This window comes from Sapajus apella, unplaced genomic scaffold, assembly GCF_009761245.1.
Source record: "Sapajus apella isolate SASKATOON/1434 unplaced genomic scaffold, GSC_monkey_1.0 scaffold11, whole genome shotgun sequence".
NCBI classification, from domain to species: Eukaryota; Metazoa; Chordata; class Mammalia; order Primates; family Cebidae; genus Sapajus; species Sapajus apella.
In genome coordinates, this window is record NW_022436951.1 from 24,530,651 (window position 1) to 24,547,597 (window position 16,947).

At 41.4% G+C, this 16,947-nt stretch overlaps 2 long non-coding RNA genes across 3 annotated transcripts; both read right to left on the reverse strand.

Moving 5' to 3' along the window:
- Positions 1 to 1,144: 1,144 nt before the first annotated feature.
- LOC116552338 lies at positions 1,145 to 3,016 on the reverse strand. The gene is made up of 2 exons (XR_004269337.1): positions 2,951 to 3,016; positions 1,145 to 2,616 (listed from the first exon to the last, which is right to left on the reverse strand). It is a non-coding gene; the product is annotated as an uncharacterized LOC116552338 (long non-coding RNA).
- A 45-nt stretch (positions 3,017 to 3,061) lies between these two features.
- LOC116552337 lies at positions 3,062 to 12,202 on the reverse strand. 2 transcript variants are annotated; one of them, XR_004269336.1, is made up of 3 exons: positions 11,972 to 12,202; positions 11,559 to 11,726; positions 3,062 to 3,860 (listed from the first exon to the last, which is right to left on the reverse strand). It is a non-coding gene; the product is annotated as an uncharacterized LOC116552337 (long non-coding RNA). The 2 variants fall into 2 exon arrangements; XR_004269335.1 differs by lacking the exon at positions 11,972 to 12,202 and having other exon boundaries at positions 11,559 to 11,963.
- Positions 12,203 to 16,947: the final 4,745 nt, after the last annotated feature.

Here is a 16,947-nt window from a genome sequence, read left to right on the forward strand (position 1 = left end):
ATCACCTCCCTGGAGGGCAGAACTGCATCCGTGGCAGCGCCCTTCCCCCGCCTGTTACTGAGGTTTCCTCTTCACAGAGTGGCTGCTGAACAGGGCATGCATAGAAGCAAACAGCGGTGAAATGCTTCCTAACCCGCTGCAGAGAACCAGAGCCTTCAACATTCCTGGGTTGAGACAAAGCATTGGAGCCTCACTGGTGAGCGTGAGTGACGCAGGCCTGAGAGCCTCGCTGGGGTGTTGAGAGGAAGAGGCAGTGCTGGCTGCTTTGTGTGCGGGGGGCACCGTGACCCTAGTCCTGTGTCACGACAGCTGGTCACCCATCTGTCCCCTCTCAGTGCAACTGGGAAGAGGGTAATATGAAGGCCAAACCTAAGTGATTCCGTTTTGTTTTTCCGCTCTCTGCTGATGGTTGACAAAGGGATTAAAAGCAGAAAACATTAGACCTCACTCTCAACACTAGTAGCAACAAATATGGAGGAGAAAGGGTATTTTACGGGAAGTACAAATGGCTATCAGATAATCGCACTCATTTAACTTGAACAATGGGCCTGCTACGTTTACTCTGCACTCCCGAGACGTCGTCTTTCTCATGCTTGTCCTGCATACGCACTATTTTCCTCTTCATAAAGTTTCATGTTCAGAGTTCAGGGAAAAGGTCAGCATAAGCTATTTGAGATATTTGTGAGTTCTATTATTTTTCTCTGAATAACTTTTCAATTTAAAATATTTTAATCTAATATTGTTTGGCAGCTAATGTTTTGGAGAAGTTAAATACATTAATAAATATATGTATGTATGTGTGTGTATGTGTATATGTATATGCCTACATATATGACTGTATGTGTATATACACATATATATGGCTATGTGTATGTCTATATATAGACACACACATATATATAAATATGTGTGTATATGTGTATATATGTGTGTGTCTGTATACATACACATACACATAGCCATATATATGTATAGATATACATACAGTCATATATGTATGTATATATACACACACATATTTTGTGTATATATTTAGCATACTCTTGAAAAAATTATGAGCTTTATTATAATAACCTCTTTGAAGGCAATCTATCTTCTCTGTAAAGTTTGACTAAAGTAATATGCTTTATTTTTTTTTTTTTAGGAATATGCCTGGTAACCTAACTCTGAAGTAAGTAGGCGATAATGTGCTTCTGTGTCTACAGAAGTTGCTTTATTAAGTCTTCCTGATAAATGGGGATTTTTCAAATGAAATATTTCTGAAAATAGTTTTCTTTTGAAAGAGCCGATGCTGCAAAGATGGCTACCCAGACTTACAAGGACAACCTCGATTTCAAACATGCAATTGCATTGCTATGTTCCAGTGCCAGTTTTTTATTAGGACAATGACTGGTGATATGAGGAACGGCAGAGCTGGGACACGCATTGCCTCACAGGTCAATCCGTTTGGCTGCACAGGACACTGAGGGGGAGAGGCTGGCTGCCTTGCTCAAAGCTACAAAGTAAGTTTGTGTAAGCATCAAAAGCAGGGCCCAGAGCTTCTACCTCCTAGCTCAGTGTTTCTCCCTGAACGACAAAAGTATGTCCCTGTTGCCAAGGAGAGGTCACTCATCAATGGACGCACCTGGGGAACCTAACTCTGAATCACCTCTTAACTCTGAATCACCTCCTTAACCAGTGCTTTCCCTGTGGTGGGGAAGGTCATGGGCTGGGTTGGGCAAGGCAAGATTTCTGCAAGAATCTGTCTCCACAGTGCTTAGGGCAAAAAAGCCAGTATAATTTTATGATGATTTTCTAAGATTTCCAGTTCATAGGTTCTAAACCTGATGGTGGAGATGTGACTCACACTTGGGTGCTGTCCACGGTCCCTCTGCCCCACCTCCCTTGCTTTTCACACTCACACTGGCCCAGCTACAAACAAGGGAATGGTCTGAAGCTCTGATGGTCTACAGCTTTGCCTGGTACGAAACCAAGCAAAGTCCCTCATCTTTTCCCTCCAGGGATGCTGGACTAATGAATATTCAGGGAAACCCTGAAAGACATGAGGGGTCCCAGAAATATACCCCAAAACCCGAATGGAAAGTGCAAAGGGAATTGAGCGCACAACCTCAGTCTTTCTCTGCTGAGCTGATGTCTCACCTCAAGCTCAGCTGAGAAACTTGGAGGTGGAGCAGGTTGTTTGTGTGGATCTGTCTATTCCTTCTCACCCCTAATTATCCTGTGTTCCAAGATGGAGCCAGGATCCTCCACCCCCATCCATCCACACTATGATGAGTCATCTGTCCCTCCTGGGCACTGCCCCAAAAGGGGAAGCCAGTCTGTATCACCTCATATGTGACTTCATTCCAACAGCTCCATCAGGTGTTCAGTCAAAAAAAAAAAAAAAGCACCTGGTAACCAGTTTCAGAAATATATGGATTATCCCCTTCTTCTCTCTTTGGATCTTATCAAATGCAAATCCTCTTTTGTTCATGATTTCCAAGAAGCAGATTTGAAGATGAAAGTAGATATTTGAGAGACTGGGGTGGGGGACATGGGAAGGAATAAGGGAGAGGAGGGGAGAGGGAGCAGGAATATGTAGAGGACGATCCTCAGACTGAGAGGCAGTTGTGACACCTGTGACAGGTGAGACAAAGTCACATGATTTGGTAGGAGGAGCCTCAGCATCCAGCAACCTCTGACAGCGTCGTGTGCATGCAGATGGCAAGCCCTGGAGCAAAGTTGACCCACTAGAGGAAACCCACGTTCTGCAGGAATGGCATGGTGCTACCACTTCTGCCTTGCTCAGTTGCAGGCTGGGAGCAGTCCAGGGAAGAGGTAGCTTCTGCATGAATGCCCCAGTGCATCTGAAGACAGAGCAGCTGGAGAGTGTTCCCCAACCCCCCACCTTGAAGCAAGTTCTCTCGAAGGGAGAGCTAAGCAAGGCACCTCTTGGCTGCCACATGTATACCTGCTATCTTGATATTTTGCTAGCTCCACCCTAGAGCTTTCCCCAGGAGAACCAACAATTCAGCACCAGAAGAAGAAAATAGCATTAGCAATACACGACATAGGCACACTGGTAGTTCTTTTATCTTTTATGTTTTGGCTAAAACAATTATTCCTTATTCCTGAAACAAGACTATTATATTTCTTCAATTCAATTATTGTATGTTAGAGATAAGAGGAAGCTTCAGAAGTCATTGAGTTGGTTTATGTATGAGGAGATCTGATTTAATTTAAACAGACTTTCTCTCTTACCTCTTACCCACCATATATTTCTTGGTCTTTCCTCAGTTCATTCACCTGGAAACCAGATATCTGGGTGGCATGGTAGGACTGCCCTTACTCTGGCACAATTCTAGCAGAGGCTTATGTGTGGATTTGATATCCATGGATTGTTCTGGGCTTCATCTAAATTCCAGCAAATGATCTTGCCCCACAGAATGCCCAACTGTGCTTACTTTATTGAGATAAACGGGGCTTATGTTTGTCCTGTGTTCCAAATGCACGTGACTCCATCCCTTGCCTGTTCTTCTCTTCTACTGAAATCTACCTTCCTGTTACTCATGTCCGTGTTGCCCTGACGACAGCTCAATTAGCTTAAGTGCGGCATTTTTTGAAATAGCTCAGAGCACGTATGTTCTCCAAGTTCTTTGGTCTCCTACACTTGGCTGTAGAATGTTTTTCAAAGCTCAGCAACCTGATTCAAATTGCCTAGAAAGCTTTTAATAGTGGCTTGTTTCTCAGGCACACTGACACCCACTGTGTTCAATAATCCGTGGAAAGCCCATTTTTTGCTTCTTTTTGGCACAGGATAACTGGAACAATCAGATCATGTACTTAGTTGGCATAGCATCAGAACAGATTTGCTTCTTAACCTAGAAAAGAAATAGGAATATCTCACTAATTGACTTGAAAGCTAGAACATGTGTTCATTTCCTGCATCAGGCAGGGTTCTCATTGTTTATGTAAAACTCAAGGCATCTATCCATAGGCTATTAAGTTTCAGGATACAGACAAGTCATTACAAAAATCCCTTATGCATGGCTCATCTATTTGTAGATGAGTACATGTACGCTTGTCTATTTTAGGCTAATATAGTGACTTCACTTTGAACTTTCTTTCATCATACTCCCACTTTTTCCTTATGATTTCAAGATAGTGCAAAAAAACATTGAGTCTGTACTGAGTATTGGGTACTATGCGCTAGATGCTGTGCACACAGCGGTAAACTGAGATCTTAAATATTTTGCAATGTAAATTCCATAAGCATAAGGGATGTGCTTCCTTTATTGCCGTTCCTTCCATATCACGAAGGAGAAGTTTTACTGAGAGCCAAAAAACATCACTGTCTTTCCCAGGAGTGATTGTGGACTGCAGAGCAATTCTACTCAGATACGTAGATTATAATAGCTAGACACATTTGTTAAGGGCTTATTATATTAATAATAAATAATAGGCGCTATTCGGCCGGGAGCAGTGGCTCACGCCTGTAATCCCAGCACTTTGGGACGCCAAGGCAGACAGATCACGAGGTCAAGAGATCGAGACCATCCTGGCCTAAACGGTGAAACCCTGTCTCAACTAAAAATACAAAAATTAGCCAGGCGTGGTTGTGCGTGCCTGTAGTTCCAGCTGCTTGGGAGGCTGAAGTGGAAGAATCACCTGAATCTGGGAGGTGGAGGTTGCAGTGAGCTGAGACTGGGCCACTGACCTCTAGCCTGGTGACAGAGTGAGACTCTGTCTCAAAAATGATAATAATAATAATAGGCACTGTTCTCCTATTGGTAGATAGACATACACAGATTTTTTACATATAGATATGTATGTATATACACATATATACAACTGATTTTCATTATTTGTAGTTTTTATTTTCTGTAAAGTTGTAACAAACACTACATTAGCAAATACTGATCCACTGCTCCTTTGGAAAATACACAGGTTTCTAAGAGCATCTGGTCCCAACATTTTGATCAACTCACCAATTCACAAATGATTTGTTTTAGTTGTGTTTCTTACTTAATATATAATGTTGATTCACTAACATTAAGCTCAACAGCATTGTAACTCATGTCTGAACGAAGCTTCTCTGACACACGTATTTTCTCCATAAGGCACCTCATGGACTTCTTGCCCTTAGGAACACTAGACAGGCCTTGAGCACTGCACATGGGGAACATGTTAGACATCAAAATCACCCACAGAAAGCACAGAAATGTGAAAACGAGGCATTATATATATAGAGAGAGAGAAAAGGACCCTTGTCAGCACGAGAGCTGAAACAAGAAGGCAAGACATCTAGCTATTTGAGCTTGCTGGGAAATGGGAGTCAGGCAATTCTCAAATATTGCTACACTGTGCATACCTACAAACGACCACAAAAATGCCACAAGACTCGACTGATTAACTTGGAGGTTTGAAATAAACATGAGCAAGTAGGCAAAATTGCAAATACAGAATCTATAAATAAAGATAAGTGACTGTATGTGTATAAGCACACACATATATCCATGTCGAGAGGAGGGTGTGTGTCGAGATGTTTAATGCTCACAACAGCCACCTGAGGCAGATAATACTCCTGTTTTATAAATGGAACGAGGAAAAGTTAGGTAGCTAGCCGAAAGCTATAAGGCTGGCAAAGTATTTAAACCCAGGGATTTGTAATCCAGGGCATGTTTACCTAATACTCAGTTAAGAGTTAACTATTAGTTTTTATCTTGTTTTTTTTTTTTTTTTTTTGCTTTATTTTCTAAATAAACAAGTTTCTATTGCAATATAACATGAAGGCAGGAAATTACACATATCCTAAGTGTACACTTGATGAATTTCACTGAATGAAGGAGCTCAGGCAACCAGGACTGAGATCAAGAAACAGATCAGATACCCTTGAAGCCTCTTGAGGACGTCTCCCTGTCACCACCACCTTTCCAAGGGCAGCCACTGTCTTGACTTCTAAGTATTAGTTACTATTTAAAATAAGATTCACATCTAGTGCCTCAACCTTGGTTTCCAATACCGTTCTTCAGTCAAAGGAACCAGGGCTCCTTGGAGAAATAGCTAACTCTAAGACTGAAGCAGGAACACCTGGACATCCTGTAACGCCAGAAAACAAAGAAGTCCTAAGCAGTAGTCACAGTAGGAAAATCATGGAATCACCCTAAATGCCCATCAGTGGTAGACCGGATAAAGAAAACGTGGTACATACACTCTGTGGAATACTACACAGCCATGAAAGAAGAACACGATCATACCTCTGCAGCAACATGGATGGAGCTGGAGGCCATTATCCAAAGTGAACCAGCACAGGAACAGAAAACCAAACACTGAATGTTCTCACTTACAAGTGACAGCTAAACACTGAGTACACATGGACACAGAGAAGGGAACAATGGACACCGGGGCCTGCTTGAGGGTGGGAGGAGGGAGAGGATCGGAAAACTGCCTACTGAGTACATGCTTATTACCTGGGGAGGAAATAATATGTACAGCAAACCCCAGGACACACAATTTATCCACAGAACCAACCTGCTCACGTACCCCTAAAAGGAAAAGTTTTTTTTTAAGTGCTAAGAAAAAAAAAATCCACAATTATGGGCCTGTCAAGAGGACAAAGGAGCCAACAGAACATGCTCCCAGTGGCTTACACTGGCACAGTTCAAGCACAAAGACAAATAAATTCTTCTGGATTATAACCCAACATATACCATGAATACCCATGAGTTGATACTGATATAAACGATTGAAAAAATAAGTAAGTGGGAAAAGTAGACAATATTTGAATTAACTCTTGAGTATCTGGTTAAGTCTTAACTATCAGGTAAACATGCTCTGGATTCGAAATCCCTGAGTTTAAATACGTTGCCACCTTTATGGCTTTCGGCTAGCTACCTAACTTTCCTGTCCCTCTGTTCATGAAATAGGGATGGTAGCAGCATCTACCTCGGGTGGCTGTTGTGAGCATTCAGCGTCTCCACACACACCCTCCTCTGGACATGAGTGTATGTGTGTGCTTGTACACTTATCATTATTTATAGATTCCATAGACAATTCTCCGGTGCAGAAGAATTCCAATATATGAAGATAATCTGCCTTGAAGGAGATGGAGAATAGCTCTCCACTCCTTAAGTATGAGCTATGCATAGTTACTTTCTTCCAGAGAATACTGTTCTCCATTGCTGCCCTGACCGTGAAGGCAATCTACCCTTTACTGATCTTCCTTTAATGACTTCCCTATGGAGAAGAATAATTCAGGTATACTAGAAATACTTCAAACTGGGTTCACAAGACCTGAATTACTGTCTTAATTTTGACACATACTATTGGGCTGTCACAAATTTTGATCCTCCTTGCAAAATCGAGAAGAGAATTCTCTTTTGTCCTTGTAAGTTCTCATAATTGTGGTTACCTGTACAGGCTCTCAAGACTGGGTTCAAATATCAACACCACCACCTACTAGCTCTAGGCTCCTAGATAAGCAACTTGATCTCTTTCCACCTTCATATCCTCATTTATAAAGTAAATAATAGTGGCTACATTCATGAGTGCTGATGAGGATTAAGTTACATGATACATAAAACGTGCAGCATCTGATGTAGAAAACAACCAACATCTATGAGAAGCTAATAACAATAACACCAATAATAACATGCCTGCCCTTGGAAATCTACTCTGGTTCCGAAATCATCTCCAGACAAGTCTTGGTTTAAAATCAAAAAGCAATTCTGTGATTTCTTCTGCTGTTCTGGCTTCTCAATCCCCCATCTGTCAGACACATATTTTTTTAAAAATATATTGAAACATTTCATTGACTGAGAGATGAGGTCCCACTGTCCTCGGACCCCTAATCAGTATCTTTGCGAATCCCTACTCTGCTTCCTTAAAACTCAGTTTCACAGTGTCCTCAGGGGGCTTTCTCATGTTTCCTAATGCAGCATTTTTTTGAATTTTATTTATTTATTTGTGAGACGGAGTCTCACTGTGTTGCCCAGGCTGGAGTGCAATGGCACTATCTCAGCTCATTACAACCTCTGTCTTCCAGTTTCAAGTGATTCTCCTGCCTCAGCCTCCCAAGTAGCTGGGATTACAGGCACTTGCCACCATGCCTAGCTAATTTTTGTATTTTTAGTAGAGATGGTTTCACCATGTTGGCCAGGCTAGTCTCAAACTCCTGACCTCAGGTGATCCGCCACCTCGGCCTCCCAAAGTGCTGGGATTACAGGTATGAGCCACCATGCCCAGCCTAATTCAGCATTCTTAAGAAGCTCATGGTAGTACCCAGTTTGGTCATAGCTCTGACTGGAGGTACTGTGGTTTCTTTGAGTATACAAGTAACCCTGTAATTAGATTTCAGTCACATACATGGCAAACATCTACATACAGATCTTTAACACTTCATATCTAGAAACATTGAAGAAAAATGTGGAGCACACCCATTTCTTTACAATTAAGCCAAGTGGAAATGTAATATCTCATTATAGGCCTTTATTCAGTGTATAATTTCTATTCGTATGTCATATAGTAGACAGTAAATAAGAAAAAAATAAACTGAGATTCAAATGCTAAATTCATATCTACTGTGCTTTGATATTAAAATGTTTCTTTGTTAAAGACTCAAAGTAAGCTTCAAATCCTCTCCAACTGAGATGCAGACAACTTTGGCAGGCAATCCTGAGCTCCTTCAATCTCCACCTTCTCTCCTGCATGAATGTTTGCAAGCCAAATTCCCATCAGCAGGGCAATTTCGCAAGCTTTACAAACTAATCTGTGTTCCTATTAGTAGTCATTATGAAATGTTTACGACACACAAAAATATGTGAACACCCATGGAACATCGCTAGTTTAGAAAAGCCAAATGGCCAGTTGCAATGGCTCACGTCTGTAATCTCAGCACTTTGGAAGGCCGAGGCGGGTGGATCACCTGAGGTCAGGAGTTCGAGACCAGCCTGGACAACATGGTTAAACCCCATCTCTACTAAAAATACAAAATTAGCCTGGTGTGATGGTTCACACCTGTAATCCCAGCTACTGAGGAGGCTGAGGCAGCAGAATCACTTGAGGCCAGGAGGCAGAGGTTGCAGTGAGCTGAGATCACACCATTGCACTCCAGCCTGGGCAACAAGAGCAAAACTCTGTCTCAAAGTAAATAAATAAATGAATAAATAAATAAATAAAATTAAAAAGCCAAATGTTGATAATGAATTAAGCCCCACCCCATGACCTCTTCTCTACCCAACAAGAGTATCAAATATGTGAAGAGGTTAATATGAATTATCCTCTTACAAAGATCAGGAAATATAAGGTAACATGCCCAAAGTTGTAATAAAGTCACAAGTGACTCTAAAGGGAAATTCACACCCAAAATTTCCTGGACAAACCACGAGCAGAGTAAGTCCAGAGGGTGAAGAGAGAAACAGAGCTTTAAATCAGAGGAGGGAAATTCTTCAGAATAAGTAGTGTATGTTATTACTTCACAGTATGTGGATTTGTTTCCCAGATTATGACAATATAGGGAGACAGCAAGACCAGGAAAACCCTGGACTTTGAATTCAAAAACCTGGGTTTGGATATCTGCTATACTTACTCATCAAATGTGACATCAGGAATGAGACAGAGAGTGAGATAATGTATCAGTTAGCATTCAGCTGCCAACAGGGGCGTCAGCACAGCTAACTTTTGATGACCTCACACACAATGAAACTCTAGGTAAATGGTTGCAAATTTGGTGCAGTCACAAACTGATGTTATCAGAGACATGGTCGTCTTCTTATCCTCCCTTCATCCTTCATACCATTTCTCTATTTTCTGTCTCGTCATCCAAGATATGTGATGAATTTTTTTTTTCCTTAGGCTAATTGCCTCATGGGCTCGACCAGGATAGCTACCACAGAGCCAGAGTCATTCTCTTGCAGAATTGCATTCATGGCCGGAAAACAGGGCAAGGGGCAGAACCAGGGAGCTGTCTTCTTGCACCTGACCCTTTCCACAGAAAGAAACATCTCTCCCAGAAGCCCATAAGTGGAGTTCTCCTTAGATTTCATTGGTAACATGGTTACCCTGAGCTGCGAGGACGATCATTTATCAACTCTTGACAAACAACTTTTCCAGAAAGAAAATGAAATGATTCAACTGCTTGATATTCAGCTAACTGTACCCATCAAGGATATACCTAGTTATTAATGGAATTGTGTGTTAATTCTTGTCTATTCTTGTATGCACACAGTCACATATATGTTTTGATCACAAAATAGTTGGGATACTTATGCCCTTTTATCAGAGTAGAACAAAGTAAATATGACCAGAGGTTTCTACCCTTTCAAATAAATAAGTAAGGCATTTTAAGATTACTTTAGAAATAATTTGCTAATGACAATTACTCTTAAACGTTCCTTAAACTTTACACCTGTGCTTAAAAATAATAAAATTATTTATGTGGTAATCACAACTTTAGCCATATCAGTCTTGACAGATTTTGTAACAATCACTGGAGTTTGACTACACCTGTGATTAAATCCATTTTTAGTTTTATTTTTGTGATTTATTACATTATTTTTTCAGTGTTTGCTTTTTAAATAATTGTTAGAGGAAATATATAACCTTTTATAAAAGTAATTTGAGGTGTAAACTAATTTTTTCTCTTTCCAACTCAGACTTTTGTTGCTCTGAAGAAAAATAATGCAAATTATTAAAAAGATAAGAAGCTAATAAGCTTAATGTCTACTGGGAAGGAGGAAAATTGTATTCCTCTTATAAAAAGGAAAAGTTATTCACCTCTGCCAAGAGTCATAGAGATATAGAATACTCACACAGAGATTTGCATAAAAAAAAATGAGACTCAGAAAGATAAAACAGGAAGATGGGTAAAGATAAATCTCTAGTTGTTTCAAAGAGCTAAGAAATGCATGAGACAAAAGCCCAACAACTCGACAAATAATTTCAGGGACTTTGAATGACATATTTCTTGGAGAACAAAAACTATGCTTCTAAAATCTCAACAAATTCTGAAAGAATTAAAAGTAAACACAGGTTAGATTAAGCCTGGTTGATCATGAAGGATGAACGTCATGCCTAGATACTGATGGATTTAAACGTTGTACACACACTGATCTTTGAAGACGATGAAATATAATAGAGTTGCTCTTCTTTTATTGATTCTTAAGAGAAAGATATAAATTTAAGTGTTCAAAAGCCTCTAAAACTCCACACCAACTGCCCATGAAGAAGCCATAGTTCCTAACTTGTTCCCTTTCATACCTCCAGCATCCGGCACGCAATAATATTCTTGGTAAAATCGTAATTTTTACTATTTTTATAGTATTTTTTAATAAAAATGAGCCATTTCATTTTAGTAAAAATTAAATCACAAATATGAAACTGCAGTTCACTTGAAGGCAAATTGATAGAAATACACTTTCAGTGGTAAGATTAGAGATATTAACATGTAAAGGAAAGCTGCAAATATCACCATAGCCCAGGAAAAATGCAAAAAGCTATTGAGTAGTCAGGATCTGTTACTCCATAGAGGAGCTGTATCTCTTTAAGCAACATTTAGTAATTATTTCTAAGCAACTACTTACCTGATTCTCTCAGAATTATTTAGGTGGAAAATTCAGACTCTTTCCCCTTAAACTTGGACGTAACTCCCTCTCAAGAGGAGAAAACTCAGCCTCCCACCCTCCTCCATGAACACAGGACTTAGGAGGGGAAGAGATTTCCATTGCTTTTCCAAAGCACAGCTCCCCCACCTTGAAATAAAAACACCCATGTTGAGGCTTATGGTACTCAGCTTTACTGATCTCTTCTATCAGCATCCTGACTCTCTCCCTGGCATTTGTGGAAGATTCGAGCATCTAGTAGCTGCCTGCTTTTCTTCTCTATCTCCATCCCTGAAAACGCTGCAGATGCTATCTGTGTCTTAAAAGGGATGATTGACCTTAGACCCTGGCATTAAGTACTTACTACCCTTGAACTTCTCAACTGCAGACTTTACCTCCAAAGCCAACTGAGCCACCCCATTCCATGGCAACTGTAGGGCGTGGCCTTTGCTCTGAAATCTTCAGCTTTGCCTTATCACTGCAGGCTCGTAGTCTTCCCTCTCACTCCAAGCTTGAAATCCTTCCCTGTTGCATTCTCGATTTAAAAATCTACTCGGCTGGCCGGGTGCAGTGGCTCATGCCTGTAATCCCAGGACTTTGGGAGGCCGAGGCAGGTAGATCATGGGTCAGGAGATCAAGACCATCCTGGCCAACATGGTGAAACCCCGTCTCTACAAAAAAAAAAATTTTTTTTTTTAAATCTAGCCTGCACTCTCATCTCAGCACATACAGCCCTCTGCAGTCTCTTCTCTGTCCGTTTGTCTCTCTGCATTTGCTACCCGACACAGACAGACTTGCCCCTTTCAAGACATCCTGGAAGACTGTGTTTCCAGTGCAGCTTTGAGCTTCCAACACCGTGCTTCTTTTGTCCTGCTTTTTCTCTTTTGGTGTACTCCTACTCAGTCCTTCACAACTGGTCTCAAAGTGTTCATTTCTGTTAAAAGCCTTTCCAGGCGCCATCTGTGCAGTCTGCTTTATTTGCTCCTGGCTCCCAGAATATCCTTTATATAACTCTCGGGTACACTCGCTAAGGCCAGGAGGACGTCCTGCCCACCTTAGTAACTGCAACACCTGGGACAAGGAAGACGGTAGCTAGGACAAGCCTTGAGGATTCTTCCCAGAAAATATTAACATCAGAGAAACCGGAAAAGAAGGCGGAATTCCAAGTTTAAATTTTTTCTATTATGCGCTTTATACTGGTTTGCTGATGCCATTAGATATTTTTATTCACCCCTAGATAGTGGCTGCGTTTGATTCCCTACTAAAGACACACACTGCATGGTTACTACCTAACAGCACAGTACAGACGATGTTTGAAGGTTGGATGGAAGATGACCAAATGAGGTTAAGCTTTCAAGTTGGGAAAAAGGGAGAAAGTGGGAAAAATTAAGTATTACTATAAATTTTTTAAGTCATAAGCATAATTATTTCTGTTTCTTTCTTTCTTTTTTTTTTTTTTTTTTGAGATGGAGTTTCGCTTTTGTTGCCCAGGCTATAGTGCAATGGCGCGATCTCGGCTCATCACAACCTCCACCTCCTGGGTTAAGCAATTTTCTGCATCAGCCTCCTGAGTAGCTGGGATTACAGGTGCCTGCCACCACACCCAGCTAATTTGTATTTTTAGTAGAGATGGGGTTTCTCCATGTTGGTCAGGTTGGTCTCAAACTCCCGACCTCAGGAGATCTGCCCACCTTGACCTCCCACAGTGCTGGGATTACAGGTGTGAGCCACGGTGCTCAGCCTATTTCTGTTTCTTAAGGGCCGTTCTGAAAAATTTGAAGAAACTCACCACTTGGTTAAATTTCAGTCATCAACTGAATTATCTAAAATAAGAAATCTGAGTTTGATTCCGCTTTCATAAAAGAAGCAAACCAGCAAAACAAGTGTTTAGAACTACTGTATTATAACCCTATAAGAAAAAAAGAATGTATTAAACTCCTCCAGCCCACAGGCCACTATACCCTTATTAAATAGATATATCACAGAAACATGGAGGATTGTCACCATGTACATATGCGTAGTTTAAAATAGAAATGCAGCTAGCGCATTTAACACTCAGTCTTCTTCTCTTTATCTTAGTTCTCCTTGAAAATCATCACCAGTGCCCTGGTGGTTGAAAAATTGAGCTGTAACTCAATCTGTACCATTAATGGCAGAATCCTGGGTCAGTCTATTAACCTATTTTGATTTCAGTTTCCTCATTTGTAAAATGAGGAGAAGAGAAAGGATGGGTGATTTTTCAAATGTTTTGTTAATCAACAGAACTCCCTTTTTTTCCCCAAAGAAAATATTAGCAGGAATCCTGAGATAGGAAACCTGAAAGGCAGGATGAAGAGGATTCAGCCTTCCTCTCTCCCTCCAGGCATGCCCCAGAGCTCTGGGAAAGAGAGTTGGAAAAATAGCTCAGAGGGTCATATTTTGAGACTTTCACAAAAATCCTGGCAGAGCCTTGAGTAGGCCTGTAAGAAAGGATGAAACTAATGCAGGTCTGCTAGGCTGATAGCCTGCCTGAGCTCAAAGGAAAGAGAACACATTTTTCCTAGTTTTAAGTCTGAAAGTGAAATGAGAGATTAGTCCTGGGATAGCCTTGGAGGAATCTGTCTCCACCTCCCGGGTTACCATGTTGACTCTTTGAATGGTGTTTCTGACTGCCTTTCTGCCCTGCATCTTCACTTTCCTGAAAACCCCTAGGTCTGCTCCCGTCCTCGAGCCCAATTTAACCTCTTCCTCCTCTTCATCTTCCTCTTAATCCACCACGTGGCTCCCAACACCCACAGTTTGGTCCATGATCCGTTCCCTCTGTGACCCACCGCAGCAGGCAGCCCTGATTCAGGAAACCAGGGTTATAGTCACTGGAAAACAGATGCCTCAACGGCAATAGGATGAACTTTGTAACCAAGGCGCCCATGCGTCCTTTATGACCTAAAATCTCTAAATCTCTTGCATTGTCTTGCTCAATTGAAACAAGGCAGGGCTCTGTGTTTCCTCGCACCCACATTCAAACAGCCAGCGCTGATGACACTTGATTTTCCTCACTCTCCGTTCCTAAGACAAAGTGAGAAAATGCTTTCAAAACTAGCTCTAAATTCGGCTCATTTTTGCTCTTTGGAAAAAAAAAGAGAGAGAGAGAAAGTCTTACTTTTTTACTCCTACAACTTATTTTAAAATTTGCAGAGGAATTCCCACAGAACTACTGCAGTTTTTAAAAATCAATTAGCCTGTAAAATGTCCAGAAATTCTTCGGCACCCAAAGCCTAGCCGGCAGCTGGTGCCCCCCGGGCCACTATTGTTATCCCACCCTGGGATTCACTTGTAAAAGCCTCACACACAGTAAACAAACGTCAGAGAGCAAACACAAAGCTCTCTCTAAACTCAAGACCTTCTAATTCTCGTTACTTTATCTGTTCACTGTCTCAATGTTTACCTGTCCCCTCAACGTTCCAGGCATCTCAGATGTCAACTAAAAGGAAGACGCCGTGGCAAAATTAACATAAGTAGAGAGCTGATTTGGTCCAAGCTTAAGAATTGCAGCCCTGGAGAGCATTCAGATGGATTTTTAAAGGCAAAGAATAACGCAGTTTTTGTTTACAAGAAATTATGTTAAAACAACCTAAGCTATCAATTGGCTATACCTTCTTCTTTGTATCACAGATTACGGGAACATGAAGATAATATATTAGGCAGCTAATTCGGAGCAAAATGCCTTTAAGAAATTACCCCCAGGCAGGGATGCAGGGTGGGGAGGGAATGACTGAAGTTCTATACTCCTGTCTCTCTGGGCCTGATAAATTTCACATACCTCACATAGCTCAGAATGCTCTATTTTCCTTTCCTCGCAGGCATGTGCCTTAGAACCCTATACTTTGAAAGTGAGAAGACAAATAATGCATTCCAGGGATCTCCGAGGTGATCTCCATCCAGCCCACTGCCATGGCCTTGATCCCTTGCAACCCACCCTCCTCCTTCAAAGCCATCTCCTGGGGCCCAGCAGTCTCTCCTCTGAAGGGGCTAGAGATAGAGTGGCTTGAAGCTACAGATCCCAGACCTCCTGTCCTAATGACATTTTGTCAGTGTCCATCCAGTTAGTAAACAACAGGTAGGCAGGCAGGCAGTTGTTCTGCTTGCTGAGATGATGAAATAACAGACTCTTATTCACAACTTCCCCTTTCTAAAGCGCAAGATCACCGCAGGACTCATTCAGCGCACCATGGGAATGGAGAAAGGGGTTACTTGTCAATAATACATGAGCACAGAAAGCCCTAGAAATGTGTGCCTAAGGCCAAGTTGAAATGGGGAGTGGGGGAGAGAGAAGTCCCTTGATGACACAGAAGGGAGAGAAAAGCTTTCTCAGAGCCCTTGTTCTGCTATGAATTTTCATTCGGCCAACGCCTCTCTCCTCCTAGTCCTCCCACCTGGATAAATTTCACATTAGCACTCCTGAAACAGGAAGGGTAGCAAATACAGCTCTTTCTAGAAAAAGGCAAGGGAGGGAAAAGAATAAAGGGAACCGGGAGAGCATTGATCGTGTGTGAGTAAGTGCGTGTGTGAATGTGAGAGTGTATGTGTGTGTGCGTATGTGAGTTGGTGTATGTCTGTGTGAGCGTGTGAGTGTGTGTATGTGTATCTCTGTGTGTGTTCATCTTTATTATTACTCCTTTTATGCTTCAACATTGCTGTCTCACAAATTGCCCCCAGCAATGATTTTCGTTCTGTGAAATCTAATTTCCAATCTTTTCATCTCAATAGTGATGTGCACAATAATTTCTCAATATTTCAAGGAATACATGGCTCTATGTAACACTTTTCCAGATCACTGAATTTAACCTTTTAACTCAAACTTTCACTTTCAAATGAAACACCGCATATGCTACAAACTTATTTTCCTTCTTTAGTAAAATATGCAAACGTTATTCAAAGTTTTCTTGATAGTTGGAGATCATAGTTCTGAGCCACTATTTCTTTATGCTTTAATATAATCAGCCCTTCGTGGGCCATGACATGTAGCATGGTGACTTTTTACACAGCAAAATGGTTCCGGTTCTCTTCCCCGCAGACCTGACAGCCCCTCCTCTTTATCACTGCCTGCTAGTCACCGATAGCCTAGGAAAATGACAGTCTCCATCTGTAGCTGATCAGCCACCATGCTTGTGCCTCTCCACTAGGCCAGGCCGCTTATAATTTATTTTGACTTAATTTATTCTGTTTCTGCCCCCTCCTCGAAGCTTCTTCCCTTCCCCTTCTGGTCTTGCAGCTCTCAGACTGGCTCTAGCTGAAGGCTGTGCTGTTTGGTTCTGCTCTGATAAGTGACAATTTCACCACATTCAGGTATTTAGGTCTCCAGTTCTCATTTTTTCAGTTTTTGTTTTGTTTG